This window comes from Sciurus carolinensis, chromosome 2, assembly GCF_902686445.1.
Source record: "Sciurus carolinensis chromosome 2, mSciCar1.2, whole genome shotgun sequence".
Classification (NCBI taxonomy): Eukaryota; Metazoa; Chordata; class Mammalia; order Rodentia; family Sciuridae; genus Sciurus; species Sciurus carolinensis.
Genome location: NC_062214.1, coordinates 175172463 through 175189678, shown reverse-complemented (window position 1 = coordinate 175189678; position 17216 = coordinate 175172463). Strand labels below are relative to the sequence as shown.

General features: G+C 55.8%; 1 protein-coding gene across 2 annotated transcripts in view; it reads right to left on the bottom strand.

Annotated features, from left to right (window-relative positions):
* Positions 1–17216, bottom strand: part of Tmem63c (transmembrane protein 63C) — a 67057-nt gene that overhangs the window by 37108 nt on the left and 12733 nt on the right. For both annotated transcript variants that reach the window (XM_047535693.1, XM_047535685.1), the window contains exon 3: positions 1346–1406. The gene's annotated coding sequence lies outside the window, so the exon portion shown is untranslated. The remainder of the gene's footprint in view (positions 1–1345; positions 1407–17216) is intronic.

Below are 17216 nucleotides of genomic sequence, written 5' to 3'. Positions count from 1 at the left end.
ACACTTTGAACATGGAGCCTGAAGATTTGCTAGTAGCCTGGGTAGAGGATGCAAGGGAAAGAGAGGAATCGAAGATGTCTAAGGTTTCTAGCCTGTGCCTGGAAAAATGGAGTTGCTGTCATTGATGGAAAAGACCGGAAGAGCAGGAGGAGAGAGTGGTCAGGGGTTCAGCTGGACAGGCTGGGAGACGTGGGGCAGGCAGGTGGACCCCGAGTGTGCAGCTCAGAAGATCCCGGAGACACAGGTGTGCGACAGGGGCGACCAGCATACGGATGACTCTCAGGGGTAAGGGACTGGATCACAGAAGGAGGGACGCGGAGGGAAGGGAGGGGCTCGAGGTGGGGGCCGGTGGCCAGGGCAGCAGTCAAAGCCACAGCAAAGAGGGGCAGCAGTATAGCTAGGTGGATCCCCTCCAGTCCAAGACAGGGGCTTCAGGGGAAAGAGGAGGAAGAGCTGGAAGTTGCAGAGGAGTAGTAAGATGTGTCTCCAGCCTCGGCAGCCGTGCTGGGGGAGAAACAGCCGCTCCGCGAGAGGCCAGTCCAGGGGAGCTGAGGTTTCAAAGGCGGCGAGGAGGTGGAGGAGCTGGGGCAGCTGTGCCTTAGGGCTCTGCCACTGACCCCAGCTCCATCCCTTACTCACTGGTGACCTTGCGCAAGGCCTCACTTAACTCATCTGTCAACTGGGGGTGGTGAGAGCCGCGGATGCCCCCTTCAAAGGGCTGTCAAGAGGAGTGAGGGAGTCAGAACAATGCCTGGGACGCGGTGGCAGCACACAGAGGCTCGTAAAATGAGAAGCCAGTGTGGATTTCTGGGGGCACAGTTCGAGGATCTCAGGAGTTGGGGAGGGCGGGAGTTGGGGATGGAGAGGGGTAGGAAGGTGGCCTGGGAATCTGGGGCTGGAGGGTAATGAGGTTAATCCTGCAGAGGGAGGGGGACAAGGAAACTTCTCACATTCCTACTCTTCAGACTGGCATCTCACCAGAACAAGGTGTCTCTTGCCTACCTTCCTAAGTTGCCCACTGTCTACTCCCCTCCTCTAGGGGAGCAGCCTGGGCTGCGCAGGGTCTGGTCTCTACCCCAGGTCACTGATTAACTCGCTAACATGGTTAGCCGAATGTAAACCTATAAAATCTTACATTGAAATTGTAAGCCAAATGTAAACTTGAAATTTTTTACAGTGCACTATAAGAGTTAAGCCTTCTTCCTGAGCATCAGAATATAGCAACAGGAACAGGGAGCCGCCTCTAGCTCAGCTCCAGCAGGAAACTACAGTTCCGCCGGCGCCCAATAGGCGGAGCCCGCACCAAGGCAGCTGGTGATGGAAGGTGTGGGAAGACTTTCCCTACCTGTCAGTTTTCCCTGGAAGGTCCAAGTCAGGACTGGAAGCGCCACTCAGCTGTCGGATTACTGTAAAAGAACAAATGTGGTGGAGAGACCACCAGACTTAGGGGCCCAGGAAGTCTTGATTGGGCAGCTTCATTCCTTAGAACCCCTTTCCACTGTTCTTGCTCAGCGGCCCACCCTTTAGCAGAGGCATGATTTGCAAACTGTTCCTTCCAGTCAGCTACTCGTCTTCTCATTTTCTTCATGATGCCTTTTGAAGAGCCAAAGTTTTGTATTTTGAAGACGTGATCTCCAAACTGATAGTCGAAGGTGCAGGTGTCAATACGTGCCGTGGGGAAAGGTGGACAGACGGAACCACACTGGTGAAGACCCAGAGGGGAGAAGGAGCATGGCATTTGGAGGAAGTGAAAATGAACAGTCATGTCTGCAGGGTAGGATAGATCACTGGTTTGTCCGTCCATCCGTCCCTCCCTCCATTCGTCCAAGAAGAACTTATTGAGTATCTGCTCTTGCCAGGACCTGTGTAGACCCTGAAAGTACAACATGAGGTCCTCTCCAGGGAGTTCCTAGCCTTTGGGATTTGGAAAGAGGATCGCTATCGGCCCAGGCCACGGTTCTGCCTGGGAGGACCGTCAGCTACAAGGTGTCAGCCTCCAAGCTGGGAGTGGGGACATCAGTCCAGCAAGCTGGTGGGTGCAGGTTTCAGCCCCTTCTGGCCACCAGACTGCAGGGCAGGTGAGGGAGGGGAAGAGAGGAAAGGAGGATTTCACCCTCTCCCACCTCATCTCCCCTTTTAGCTCTCTCGGGCGGCAGGCAGAGATGGTAAGGAAGGAAGCAGTTACCATGGAAACCCCACAGCACCCAGTCTTTCTCTGCCCCCTGCGCCATCCCCAGACCCGCCTTCTTCCTAAAGGGAAAGCTAAGAGCACTGGAAAGATTGAAGCGTGAAACAGGAGGGTGCTTCCAGTACACATGACAGGGGTCAGGGACTCTGTCTCTCCAGGTATCAGCTTCACATAGGGGACCAAAGCTTTTTGGAGCAGTGGGGAGAACTGGACTGTGAAGCCAGATGGTATGACTTAAATCCCACACCCACCCTTGCTTGCTGGGTGACCGTGGACAGTGATTTCACCTCTCTGACTTCCGTGTCTGGAAAACTAGAGTAACAACAATACTGACTCACAGGGTTATCATAAAGATGGAATAAGGTAATTCATAGAAAGTCCTCTGAATAATGCTTGAGAAAAACGTAAGTGCACAGGATCAGCCAGGCCCTCATCACTGTCATCAGTGTATTTGTGAGATGGTGGTGAGAGACCCAGACTGGACAGTCCCTTGGCTCCTTCCTCCCACCCACTCTCTTCTGGGGCAGATAAGAGGAAAGCTGTGGAGATAGGACATACAGTCTACTGTCCCTCAAACTGCAGCCACCAGGCAGCCATTGTCCCTGTTCTTTCTGGGCCCCAAGAGCAAATGTCAGTCTTGCTTTGGGGCTCAGGACGGGCAGGGAGATGAGGTTAATGCTGGTTGGTGGGTCAGGATCCTCAGGTCTCCTGCAGAGCTGTGCACCTCACCCAATGACAGAGCACAATGTCTTCCTCTTTCCCACTCCTCCACCATTTGGATTCCCATGCCCCAAACTGGATGCTCTGTAGCTCTGGCTTAGGCTTAGCTTTCCTTGGTAATTGGGCAGAGGCTTCAAGAAGAACTTGCGTTGTCTTTCTGACACCCCCAGCCCATTGGCCCTGTCTCCCAGGCTTCCAGACCTCGCCTGGTTTCGCCTACTGCTATTCCTACCAGCTAGGCCAGCACTTTGCCCTCTCCGTCTCCTTTCAGTTCAGTTCCACATCTGAAAGCCAAGTCCTCTGTGGGGAGCACCCGAGTCTCCAGAATGATTCCAGAGTTAGGATGTGTCAATGGTGAAGACTTTACTGAGCACTTACTATGGACTAAATATTTTCCATTTAAAAATGACTTCACTTAATCAATGTAACTATCCTAGGGCACCAGGACCATCCCTAGATGAAAGAGAAAATTAAGGTCCAGAAAGGATAAACAACTAGGCCAAGGTGATAGTGCTAGTAAGTGGTGGAGCTGACCCTCAAACCCAGGCATTTCACAACCTGCTTTGCCGCCCCTCCTGGACCTTGAGCCTCTGCTGTGCTGGCAGCACTCGGCGAGGGCAGAGGAAGGGATGAGCTGGCAAGAGCCCTAGTTCAGGGATAGGGTCTTCCCAACCTTTCGGGGTGTGCAGACGAAGCATGGTGGGCCCAGCCAGGGATCTGGATTGGACCCCTGAGCTGCTTTTCCCAGCACCCCCAGGGCCCCATCAGCTCCACGCACCCCCCATCTGGCCCTCTCAGGATCTTCAATGATGCCTCATCTGTTTGTTAACAACTGGAGAGACCGCCTCCAGTGGTTCTGGACTTAAACGAACAGGAGGTCCTGGCCAGGGACCTCCTCCTCTTCTCTGGATCTTCTCCCCATCCCCCACCACTCCAGGAAGTCAGCTCCGTGGCTTCTGTCCCGTGGCTGCGAGGAAGCTGATATTAGGAGGGGGAGGCAGGGTTTACTGGCCTGAGAGGTTCTGGTTCATGGCCTCCCACACCTGCTTTGTCAATGGCCGTGAATCTTAAGTATCAGTGAGCCCTTTCCTTGCTCCAAACTGTCCCCAATCTCCACAACCAAGGAAGCCCTGCCCAATGTCAAATATGAAGAAACTGAATCTCCAGCAGCTCAGAGACCTGCCTAAGGCTGGGGAAAGGGTGTATTTGGGGTGAGAACTTGGCTTTTCTGGCTCTGCACTCAGTGCTCTCAGTGACCCCTCCTCAATCTGGGAGGGCCACTGAATTAGCAGATACTCACCCCTCCCAGGCATTAAGAGTGAGCCTCCTTAATTGGTTCTTATATGCAGCCAAGGTAGAGGACCACTAGACCAAGATAGAGGACCACCAGCCCAAGATAGAGGACCACAAGTACAAGACAGAGGACCACCAGCCTAAGACAGAGGGCCACCAGCCCAAGACAGAGGACCACCAGCCCAAGACAGAGGACCACCAGCCTAAGACAGAGGACTACCAGCCCAAGACAGAGGGCCACCAGCCCAAGACAGAGGGCCACCAGTACAAGACAGAGGACCACCAGCCCAAGACAGAGGGCCACCAGCCCAAGACAGAGGGCCACCAGCCCAAGACAGAAGACCACCAGCCCAAGACAAAGACCACCAGTACAAGACAGAGGGCCACCAGCCCAAGACAAGAACCACCAGCCCAAGACAGAGAGCCACCAGTACAAGACAGAGGGCCACCAGCCCAAGACAGAGGACCACCAGTACAAGTCAGAGGGCCACCAGCCCAAGACAGAGGGCCACCAACCCAAGACAAGGACCACAAGTACAAGACAGAGGACCACCAGTACAAGACAGAGGGCCACCAGCCCAAGACAAGGACCACAAGTACAAGACAGAGGGCCACCAGTACAAGACAGAGGGCCACCAGCCCAAGACAGAGGACCACAAGTACAAGACAGAGGGCCACCAGTACAAGACAGAGGGCCACCAGCCCAAGACAGAGGGCCACCAGCCCAAGACAGAGGACCACCAGCACAAGACAGAGGGCCACCAGCCCAAGACAGAGGGCCACCAGCCCAAGACAGAGGGCTACCAGTACAAGACAGAGGGCCACCAGCCCAAGACAGAGGGCCACCAGCCCAAGACAGAGGACCACCAGCCTAAGACAGAGGACCACCAGTCCAAGACAGAGGACCACCAGCCTAAGACAGAGGGCCACCAGTCCAAGACAAGAACCACCAGCCCAAGACAGAGGGCCACCAGCCCAAGACAGAGGACCACCAGCCTAAGACAGAGGGCCACCAGCCCAAGACAAGGACCACCAGCCTAAGATTTCCAGGGTTATCTGCATCTACATAAGGAGTTTGTAAAGACCCCCCAAATTTACTGACTCCCTCTAGGCAAGGTGAGAGCAGGGGGCCAGGGGTGCACAAGGCCCTGGGTTTAATCCCCAGACCTGAAAGGGGGTCACAGGAAGATTTGGGCATAAACAATGGTATCTTGGTGCCCTTAAATCATGCCACCATGGGGCGGGGCAGGCCATGAGACAGTCCTTTCTTCTTCCAGCTCTCCATCTCCTGCCCCCTGCTGGCTCTGGGTCAGTAGAGAGCTGGCTGATGATGCCCACGTCTTCACTGGGATCTCCCAGCCCTGGCATTCCTTCCTTTAATGCAGAGGCCACCAACCTAGCCACTTCTTGGCACCAAGCCTACCCTCTTGTCCTGCCCCCTGCCATGTGTCCCAGAGCTGCTGGTCCCACCCCTATGGAGTTGAGCCACATCCTCCTGGGCTCAGCTAGGGTCTTGGTCTCATTAAAATGTACAGTCCATGGGTCGAGCCCTTCCTCAGGTCATGGGCTTGGTGTGCACCTTGTCTCCACTTCCTACTTTATGTACCTGGGTTTTCTTTTGTTGGGGGGAGTACCGGAGATTGAACTCAGGGGCACTCAACCACTGAGCCACATCCCAGCCCTATTTTTAGAGACGGGGTCTCACTGAGTTGCTTAGCACTTTGCTTTTGCTGAGGCTGGCTTTGAACTTGGGATCCTCCTGCCTCAACCTCCTGAGCCACTACATACTTGGTTTGCTTCCAATTTCTGGTACGACCCTCCCCTTTCCCTATGCAACCAGTTCCCTAACAAATCTTTGACAGCAAGGGCCATGTCTTTTCTTAAGCTTTCCGTGGCTCTCCCACAGAGACTAGCACGTGGGAGGCCTTGATGAGAGACACATGGTTCTTTATCCAGGTCCATATTCAGGTGTAGAAAAGGATAAATGTGGGTGATTAGCACACATGCGCAGAGTGTGTGGAGAGTGCCTGCATCCTGAGCTTTTGCCTACCCATAGAAAAGATTTGGTTTTCAAATCTCCAGCCCCAGGTCACAGCTTAGAGTGGAGGGAGCACAATTTGGGGTAAGGAGGTTGGCTGCAAATCTGGCTCTATTATTGATTTGTTGTTACTTAACTTCCTGATTTTCAGTGTTCTCTTCTAAAAAACAGATATCATGATGTCTGTCCTGCCTATTCCAGGGTGATGTTGAGGCTTAAAGGAGATAGGGCATGGAGATTTTCTGAGTGAACTGTGAGTACCACAAATGTTAGCTGTTGCCTTTGCTACCTATTTCCAAGGGTTGAGGCCAGCCTTCCATCACAAGCCCCCAGATGGCCTCCCAACCGAACCCTGGGTGAAAGAACTGGAGTTCCCCCTTGCCTCGGGGCCCTCTATGTGAGCTGGTTAGTAACAAGGCTGCCAGCCTGGAGTCCAGCAGCAGGACTCAGCACCACGGACAGCGCCACAGAGGGCAGGGCATCCTGCAGAGCAGCAGGACTCAGCACCACGGACAGCGCCACAGAGGCCGAGGCATCCCTGCAGTGGCTTCTCTGCCAGAGCTTGTGGGCAGGGTCAGGCAGTGCTCACCGGTGTCCCCAGCCCAACAATAAGCATAAGAATGACAGCGGACACTAATTGAGTTCTACATGCTGGCACTAAGTCGAGCACTCTCAGCCTCCTCTTTCTGTCTGCTTTCGTGCTGAAGAAGCCTAAACGCCTGAGAGAGAGCTACGTTTCTAACACTCCCTTGCACCTGGGGTTCTGCATACAGGTCGAGTTCCATCAGTGAGATGCGGCTGAAGGGAGGAGGAGGAGGCCAGCTACTGGGGGCTAGGGCTCGAGCTGTGTTCTGCCGGCAAGCCACTGTGAGGGAGGAGGCAGTCTCTGCACAGGCTCTGGATCCCAGGGAGGGGGTGTGAGAAGCAACTGTGGCAAAAGTCGCAGAAGCTTCCTGATCCCTGGATTGCAGGTGTGAACTCTGCAGCTCCGGGAATGGCCCTCCTGGCCAGGTGAGGAGTGGTTTGTTTGCTGTTCTGAAGACCCAGATCTGACCTCCCAGTGATTTTGAAAGCATGTCATTCTCTGTTTTAGATTCTGTTTTTGCTTAAAATCCCTAGAGTGGTTTTTGTTTCCTGTGCAAAGACCAAGTAGATTTTACTGTTCTTCTATCTAATGGAGGAGAAATTTTAGACCAGATAGGTTAAGAAACTTTTGAGGTCAAGGCTCTGGTAGCAGCGGAGGAGGGGCTGAGCCCAGGGGCACTGACTCCACAGCTACCTCTGGATCACTGTGACATGCGACGATGCCCTCCAGGCAGAGAACACTATGCCCACTAACAGCTGTGCATCTCCTGGGTTCCAGGCAGCAGTTAATGGAGAAAAGAAAATTCTGGCAGAGGAAAGGGAACCACAGTCCAGTTTGAGTGGGTGCAGTTTCTCAAGAAACTCAAGAGCCTCTCAAGAGGCTCTCAGAAGAAAGCAGAAGGGGAGGATGTGAGCATTTGTGATGGGCCAGGGGTGGTCCAGGGCCTTCTTACGGTCATCCTACTGAACACCATTTATCCTCACAAACAACTTAGGAGGCAGTAGCCTAAAAGCTGGAATCAGAGGCCCCATTTTACAGGTAGAGAAAATGAGGCTCAAAGAGGTTAAGTAATTGGCCTGAAGTCACCCAGCTGGAGACAGAGGCAGGGCTGGAATCTATGTGTCTGGCTCCACTCCATCACGTGGCCTCAGAAGGCACAATGGGGGACAGCAGCTCTGCCTATTCCAGAAGTGTCTTCAGGGTATAGGAAGGTGGGCTCCGATCCATACTATAACTAAAGGCCTCTCAGCTATGTGGCCGCTGGGACCGAGGCGGGAAGCTGAGGGAGCCAGCTTCCCCACCCCACCCATCTCACCTCTGGGACTCTGACAGGGCACCTGTCCATCTCTGTCCTCTAGACCCTGCAGCCCGAGCCTTTCTGCTCCTCACTCTGAGCAGTGCACAACCATGACAGGGCCCAAACAGGGCCGGGGCAGGAAGGGGAGGCAGGTGTGGGAACAGCACGGACAGCCAGAGAGATGGGACACACTGGGTGGAGGGGAGTGAATCCCGACCTGTGTTGAACAGACAAGATAGTAGTCAAGCAGCAAGACGCCCTGCGATTAAACCACACGCCCTCGAGTGCTTTTAAAAAATGTAAAAGGGATGAAGGAAAAAGAAAAAAGCAAATTATACCATGTTCTTTCAACAGTTTAAAAATTTTTTTTCTGAATTTGAGAAACTAATATGAACATGTATTATTGTTTTAATCAGAAGGAGGTCCTATTTTTAAAGGCAGGCTTGATGTCTCGAGGCACACACATGATCGCTTCCCTTCTTTCTCCGTCCGGTCCCCCTGCCCTCCCCCAGGCCTTCCTCCGACCAGCTCCCAGGAGGGCTGCGTCTGGGGGTGTGGGGCAGGGCCCTCCCCGGGGCAGGCAGCCCGGGCGCTCTGCACAGGCTGCCTCCTCAGAAAGGTCAAGGCCCGATTCTGAAACCACCTCCTCCCCACCTCAGGGACCCGAGGGGCCAGGTGCAGGGACATCAAGCTTGACCTTGTGCCATCGGGGAATCCACTCGGTGATCAGAAGGGGGCTTGGTGGCCCCCAACACAGCTCCTACCAGGCTGGTGGAGGCCAGCCTCCCTGCCACCTGCTCAGCACCCTCAATAGATCTGTGGGTGACGGTGGCCACTGAGCCCCTGCTGTTGACGTGGGGAGTGGTCCACGCCAGGCTCCCATGGGAAGGAAACAAGAGGAACAGGAGCCTCCTGGGCGGGGGTGGGGGTCCTGCCCTGGGCCTGGCCTCTGGGCCATCTCTGAGGTGCCCATCAAGGGCCTGGTGTGTGCTTTCTTCCAGGTTACAAAGTGCGCTGGCCATCATCACCCAACTCAAGCACCCTGTCAGGGCAGGGGTGTCAACTGTCCCATTTTACAAATGATGTCACTGAGGCCCAGAGTGGGCAAGCAGCCTGCCTAGGGTCACACAGCTAGCAACGGTGAGGCGGGAGTGGGGTCTGAAGCCAAGGCCTGTGCTTTGGCCTGGCTTCCTGTTCCTTCTGACATCTGGGCTCTCAACTCATTCTGGGGACAGCGGTTGGAGCAAGGGGAGGCCCTCCTGGCCCCAGGACCCCTTATCCTGTCTCCCCCACTCCCAGCAGGCTGATGGCCCCTCGCCCCTCAAGGCCTAGGCTTTCTCTGACCCCTGCATTCCTCCCTTTGCGGGGACCCCCCGAGCACTCCGGGTCTCGGCGATCTCACCGTCCCTCCATTCCCAGTCCTCACTGGTTCTCTCCCGAGTTCTCTACCAGGTAGCGGGTGCTCAAGAGGACACGATGTTCTCCCCGCCCTCAAGCCCATTCTAGAAGGGGAGTGAGGAAGTCCTGGCTGAGAGGCAGTTGCTGCACACAGGTGAGTGAAGGGGTCACCGGGCAGGTAGATTAAACCCAGTCTGGAGGCAGAGAGGCCTCCAGACAAGGCTGTCAAGGAACCCTCCAGAGCCTTCTGTGGCTCTGCACATGCAGTTCTGCCAACTCCTGAGCTTCATCTTGCTGGGTTCTCCCTCATTTTCATCTCCAGCCTCACAGGTCTTTTCCTCAATTCCTGAAGCAGGCCACCTTCCCTCCTGCCACAGGACCTTTGCATATCCGACTCTCTCTGCCTGGAATGTTCCCTCTCCCGCTCGTTGACCCATTCTCCCATTAGTTAATCTCAGTTCAGTTCCTGTCTCCTTGGGGAAGACTTGAGGCCAAGTCAAGCTCCCACATCCCCTGCATCACACGAAGCCTCTGGACCCTGCGAAGCCCCAGCAGGGCCTGGGTGAAGGTCACCGTGGCTTTCTGTGCAGGTGCACGTGGTTTTTCACAGGATGTCCTAGCGAGCAGCCACCTCTCCCAGTGACTGGAGAGGTCCAGACGAGAGCCCTTGGCTCTGGGATACTGACTATCCACTCTGCTCTCTGGGCAGGGCCCAGTGTTTTACCAATGTCTGTTCAAGACCCGACAGATGAGTGGCAAGGGGTGGGGTGGGACTCACTGGCCCCACGACGCCAGACCCAGAGAGCCTGGCCGGAGGGGCCCTTCCAGATGCTCTGCCCAAGCCCCTCCCTCCACAGCCAGGTGGAGGGGCCCTGGCTAACCTTTCTGGGGGCTTCCAGTCACACCGGGGCTGCAGTTGCCCCCATCTACCTTTGTCCCCTGCGGGGCTTGGCCTGAAGCCTACTCGCGGAGGGTGTGGTGAGATCTTGGACTGAGGCATCCATTTCTGTCTCGACTTAAAGAAAAAAAAATGTAGCACGTGTCATCTCTGATGCAGTGGAGCACACACAGTCACCACCGCTGGGAGAAGCGGCACCTCCAGCGTGACCCCGAGCTGTGGCTGTGGTTCTCATCTCCGTGGCAACGCAAGCCTTCAGCCAGCAGGACTGGGCGTCCGCTCAGCGTCAGCAGCAGGCCCCCTGGACTACAATGCCAGCACTGTGGCTCTCTCCCCAGCCTCTCCCCTGCCGGGCTCCTCTGCAGGGGTCAGAGGAGGACCAACCACAGGATGCAGCAGCGCCGAGGGCCGTGCCCCAGAGCCAGCCTAGCTCCAGGGTGAAGGCTGCCGGCGGACAGGGGCCCCAGTAGGGGTGAACACTGGGGACAGTGTTGGCGCCATCCCACTCATCTCCCTCTGCTGCCAGTGGACCTGGGTCCACTGAGGCTCTGCCGCCGAAGCCTGAGGCCTGGTCGCCCTCAGGCTCAACCAAGCCGCTAGTGGCTCACTGATGTCTGGAGGGAGCCAGCCTTAAGGCAAGTCCTGTCTGTGCCAGCACCAAGCTAGAAACGGGTGACAAAGGTCAGCAACCTGCAGCCCTACTGTCAGCGAGTGCACAGGCAGATGGGGAGACCCACACCCCACAAAAGTAGGGAGTAACAGATGCACCATCAAGAGAAGAAAGCGGGGTGCAGACAGCTCATGGAGAAGCGTCCCCACCCCGTGTGCCCTGGGTCTGGATCTGCTCTGGAAGGATACAGGAGGGACTGTGGCAGTGGCTGCCTTCTGGGAGGGGAGGTGGGTGGCGGCAGACACGGGCAGGCAGGAGGCTCGCTCCTCACTCCGTTCTCGTTACTTTACGAATTACGTACCTATGTCTAACGACGCCAGACAAACCAGACCAAACCAGGACGGCAGCACCCCGGGCGTATGAATCAGTGTGTGGCTGCTGGGTGCTGGGGGGCTGGGGCAGAGGCGCTTCTGACACCAGGGGACTCTCTTCTCCAAATCTGAGCTCTTATCGGCAAGGCGTGTGTGTGTGTGTGTGTGTGTGTGTGTCCTCTGCCTCCGTATGAGTTTGGGGGTTGTGTTTCCCTCCAAAATGCATGTCCATGTGAACCACAGAATGTGCTTTTGTTGGGAAAGAGGGTCTCTGCAGACACAATCAGTTAAAACGAGCTCATAGGAGGTGTGGGTGGACCCTAAATCTGATGACTGGGGTCCTTATGAGGAGGCTGTGTGACAACAGAGGTTGGAGCGACATAGCTACAAGCCAAGTCACACTCAGGGTGGCTGCAGCCACCAGAAGGCAGGAGAGAGGCACAGCAGATTCTCCAGAGCCTGCAGAGGGAACAGGGCCCACCAGTGTCCTGATTTCTAACTTCTGCTCCCAAGCTGTGAGAGGACACGTCTGCTGTGTCAGGTCACCGGGATGGGACACCAGTGCAGTAGGTCTACGTGTTTGTGTGTGTGTGTGTTTCAGAGGGGACTCGGCTGTGCTACAATTCGTGCCTATGATCTGGGCTTGCGTGTGTTGGGGTGCACTGTATTTATGTATTCACACGTGCACATGTTGAACTGGATCTCTCCATGAATTTCACGTGTATATTTGTGTGTGTGTGTGTGTGTGCGCGCGTGCACACATGGGCGTGATCAACGAGCTCTAGGGGCTCCCTCAGCCCTGCCCTGGGGCCTCGAGGGGGCAGCAGGCTCCAGGCCAGCTGGAGCAGGAGGTGTCCCTGGCCTCAGGCCCGCTGGAGGAGGGATCGGGTGTCTGAGGAGAGTGTCCCCATTGCAGGTGCCCCATCAGCAAAATGGTCTCACAGCTCAGCCACATCCTGGGGCCCAGCCGAGGGCCTCACTGTGACTTCAGCAGAGCAGAGACCCCTGCCCCAGAGGGCTTCACTTCTCCTCTGCAGGGTTCCGCTTGGTTTAAGGGGGTTACTTGGGAACAACAGAGCCGTGCCCCTCAAACTCCAGAGGTCAGCCTCACAGCAAGGCCTGTCCCACCGTGGATGGTGGGACCCACCTGAGGTTCTGGGTCGGCGGTTCTGGGGTGGAGCCTGCGTCTGAATGCGTACAAGTCCCTGGACGGTGCCAATCCCGCAGGACTGGGGACCGTGTTTGGAGAATCACCCCCACGGTGAGATGGAGGCTCTGCTGCGGCCCCCTCAGCTGACTCCAGACCTTAGCCTGATTTTTTTTAGGCTGGAAAAGTCGTGTCTGGCAGGCTCAGTCTGGGCACAGCTTCTAGTGGGCATGCAGAGCCCTAAGGGACAGGACAGCGGTGCTGGGGCACGGAGGAGCACCTGCCTCAGCCCTGGGGAGTCTGGGATGCCTGCCGAGGTGCCAGCGGGCTGCTCTTCGCAGTAGACGCTGAGCTCCCCATGGGCTCCTGAGCCACCAGATGCTTGGCTAATACTCTGAGCACAGGCGCTTGAACCCTCCCCTTCACCCCCAGACGGGAACAGCCGCTGCTGAGATCTGAGCCCGGACAGCCATGCAACCAGCCTGGGGCCAGGTGGGCCTCCGACCACGTGGAGGACAGAGGCAGGAGCAGGACCCCCCCACCAAGGGCTGAGAGGGTGAGGCAGGACACGCGCCGGGCCAGACTGCACTCAGTTTCCCCCGGTGGAGCCCCGGTCCCTGGATGGACACACACCACCCAGCAGACGTGGAGCAAGGCCAGGTGTCCCTGGGTTCTGGCCCCATCTGCCTAAGTAGGGCAGGAGTCAGGCTGGTGCCTCAGGGACCTCTGAGTGCAGCTGCCCCAGTGATGGGCGGGAGTCAGGCGGCAGAGGCTGTGGGTCTGGCTCACGTGGCCTCACAGGGCCTTTGGGGACCCGAGAGCCTGGGACCCCAGCACTGCTGTGGTGGACCTCTCTGCTTACAGATTTGCTGGTGATGGTTATCCCGGCAGGAGGCTGAGCTGAGCGGGGCTGGGACAAGCCCGACCTCCAGGACTTATGGGGGCCCTACGCCCTGCCCTCCAGAGAGCCTCCAGTCTGGCCTCCTGGACTAGAGCCAAGCCCCAGGCCAGGGGCCAGTCTCCTGTTGACCTTGCTCCTTTCTCCTTGCATGGGGGTCAGGAAAGCCACTCTGATCCACAAGATGGAGCCAGGGAAAATGGGCTTTCACTGTAGCAAGAGGTATTCCAGTTAGACTCAATAAAGCACTGGCCTGGGATGCTTAAGGAAGTAGTAGCTATTTCTGAGAAGAAGAGAGACCCATCCTGTCTGTGATGGTTTTCCTACCTGGAAAAAAAAATGGTGGGGATTTCTCTATTCCTTCCAAGTTCACGTCCCTCCCCTTCCCACTCCCCCTCCTCTGGTTGTGCTGTCCAAGTGTGTCGCAGCTCCTCCTGCTTGTCCCAGTGTTGGAGCCTTTGAGCACGGGTACAAGTCAGCCAGTGCTCACTGGGCCCGATGCCCGCTGGAGGTCGGGCCACTCTGGTCAGGTGGAGAGACTGCATGGATGTCAGGCTGCACCCGCAGCAGCAGGACCCCTAGAGGGAAAGGCACGAGCTGAGGCTCCCAGGCTGAGAGGCCACGGCCCCAGGGTCAGGGAGGGCTGCAGAGAGGCCGGGACGGGAGGGATTTCTGTTTCCAGGAACCAGTGGGAGGGGGCAATCCCAGCAGAAAGAAAAGCGAGAGGAGGAGAGAGGCAGAGATGGGATGTTTCAGGAATGGCAGGCAGACTGGCTTGGCTACAGAGACCCAGCGAGAAGGGTCTGATGAGCTAACAGGCAACCCGAACCATGAGACCCTGACCGAGGTCCATGATGTGCACTTAATCAAGTAGGCAGTGGGGAGCCATTGAAGGTTTTAGAGACAGGGCAAGAGATCGTCTGGGCTGGGACTAGAAGGGCTCAGGATCTTGCTCCTGTTCTAGAATCTCATGAAAGTCACTTGGCCTTGATTCTGAGGCCTGTCAGGAATTCCCAAGGGAGCCACTGATGTCTCAAATGTTTCATTTTCCGGGAACTGGGTCCTGGGGACACTACCTTTGCTAGCTCGGCAGCTCCTGTGGCACCCCGAGTCTCCGCCTCGCTCGCCTTCTAACATTATTTATCCAGAGTTTACGCTGTTTGTTGGGCGCCCCTAGAATGAAGGTCCCCTGGAGCCAGTGTGCACCCAGGTGTCCTTGCTGTTGAGTCCCCCGGGGCCTAGTACAGAGCATGGAATCCCCACAAACCCATCCATTTGTTGAATACACAGGGAGGAAAATGGCAGCCTGCAGGAACCAGCCAGGTCTGGTTTGCTCCTGCGCCAGCACTTGCTGGGGGACTTGGCAGCCCTGGAGCCTCCCGGTGGAGAAATCTCGGAGAGAACCGAGAACCAGACAGAACGGTGCTGCTTCCTCCTGTGCCTCTCGCCCTGCCAGGAGGCTGGGAAGATTTGGACGGTTCCTCTTTCCCTCCCTTGCCAAAAACCACCACAACTTTCTTTCATCTTGGAGTGGAGGCCGAGAGAGGGAGGCGCACCTAAGGAAAGTGAGAGGTCTGTGGGACGCGGCAGGCAGGAAGAACAACTCGGAGAGTCTGATAAAAATAAAAGCAAATCGCGAGCACCCACCCCGGGCTGGCGCCATGCAGCCACTTTGAGATTTTGTTCCATTTTGGCCTCACCCTGACCCTGTGGTGTGGGAATCATCCTCCCCATTTTACAGATGGAAAAACAGAGACTCAGAGAATGTTGCCGACAGGACCGAGGTTTCCCTGCCAGAGCAGAAGCCTGGTTTTAGATGCGGTCTGCCCTGCTGGCACCCAGCTTTCTATTCCTTCAAGGTATTCCCTGGGAGCCGCAGGAGCCGGCAGCGTGCACTGGGTGGTGTTGAGTCCTCTGTCCAAGGTGCTAGATCGTGAGTGGTCTCCATCAGCCTCGGGCTTCTCAAGGGAGCCGGGGCAGCCAAGGTTCTGGCCACCTCCCAGTGTGGAACCAGGAGGATGACTTCACGTCTGCCTCTGGCCTGAACTCGCCAGAGAGGGCTGCAGTGCCTGTCCACGCTGGGCAGTGGCCAGGTGTCCTCTCCTCACTTCGGAATGGACAGGGCTGGAGTCTAGCTTATTGCATTTGCAGTCCCAGCAGATCCAGAGGAAACCAGAGCTTCCCCATATCCAGCAGACCCAGCACGCAGTACCCAGGTTGGCGTGTGGCTGGGCTGTGGTCAGGGAGGTGGGGGAGCCTGGTCAAACCACAGCTGTGGGGCTGCAGGTGGCTGCATCCCCCTCCTTAGGATCTCAATTTACCACCTGAAGGTGGAAACACTCCTTCTCAGTAAGCATTACTCATTCCTTATTATGTGCAAGGTAAATAATTTATATCCGTTTTCTGCCTTCAAGATCCTTAAGGGGCAGGTGAGGGCACAGTCATTCAAGAGGTCACAGGGAGCCACGGAGGACTGTAGAGCAGGGGAGTAAGCTGACTATACTGTGGTTTAGGGAAGTTCATCAGGCAGAGGGATGTGGTTGGGAGGGAATGGGCTTTTATAATGATTGGAGCTAACCTCTTAAGCACCAACTAGGTGCTAGATATTGTTTCAAGCACTTTACAGATGTTAACCTATTTAACTGTCACAGGGACCCGAGGGTACTACTGTTATCCCTATTTTATAGATGAAGAGATGGAATAAAGATGGAAGAGATGCCATCAAGATGGCAAAGTTAGTGGTGGTGGAACTGGGTGTGAAGCCCTCCGGGTCAAGAACCTGAACTCTTTAACCAGTGTTCACAGCTGCTTCTCAGAGCCACCTGAACTGGAGGAACCCGGGTCCGGCACAGGCTGGGGCACTGAGCATGCCCAGGATGGAAGTGAAGGGCAGCTGTGGCCAGGCCTCCTTGCCTGCAGGGCTCTCCTGAGGAAGGCTCCGGAAATTATAAGGAGATGCTAACATCAAGCGCTTTGCTCTCACAGAAGAGAGCTGTGTCTCAGATTGCTTTTATTGATAACAGCAACGACTGCCATGTTCTTGGCCAACAGCCCATGTGGGGAAACTTCTCTCGCATGAGAAAGGTTTTAGACACTCTCAAACAGAGAAATCTTATCACAGATACAGCTTCCCCGTGTAAGCCTCCTGGACCATCTAACTCTTTCTCAAAGATGTACTCCTTAACATATTTACTTACCTAAATGAGGAAGGAAGACTCACTTAGATGCTAACGTGGCTTTAACACTTTTAGCTTTGGATGCTGGGTCACTTCTGCATGGGGGGTTTAAGTGGCCAGAAGTGATCAGGTGGAAGGGAAGGAACAGGAGTCTGGGGCAGAGGCTGGTGAGGCCTGCGGGGAGGAGAAGGCTGTCTGAAAGCAAAGGCTCTCAGGGTCACTGTGAAAAGATTACACCTGATTCCTCTGCGATGTTCAACCACAACATTTGGAACTACACTACTGATGTAAGTATTGCTTGAGAAGTAGAAGGGATTATGATTGGATTATATCACTAAGATTCTTTCCAGCTCCAACAGTTTATAAAGATACCATCTGTCTTAATCTTTTCCCTGGGAAAAAAAATATCAGGAGGCAGGAAACTCCCAGAAAAGCAGAGTCGGGCTGGGTCCTGGGCCTGCTCCACGCCAGGGCAGCTGGGCAAGAACCACGCAGGGGACCCAGCTAGGAGCTCAGCCTGGGGGTGCTGCCGAGAGGCAGGGGGCCTCTGATTCACCCCTTCCGGGCCTTGGAGCCAGGGCCACCTTGGATAGTGT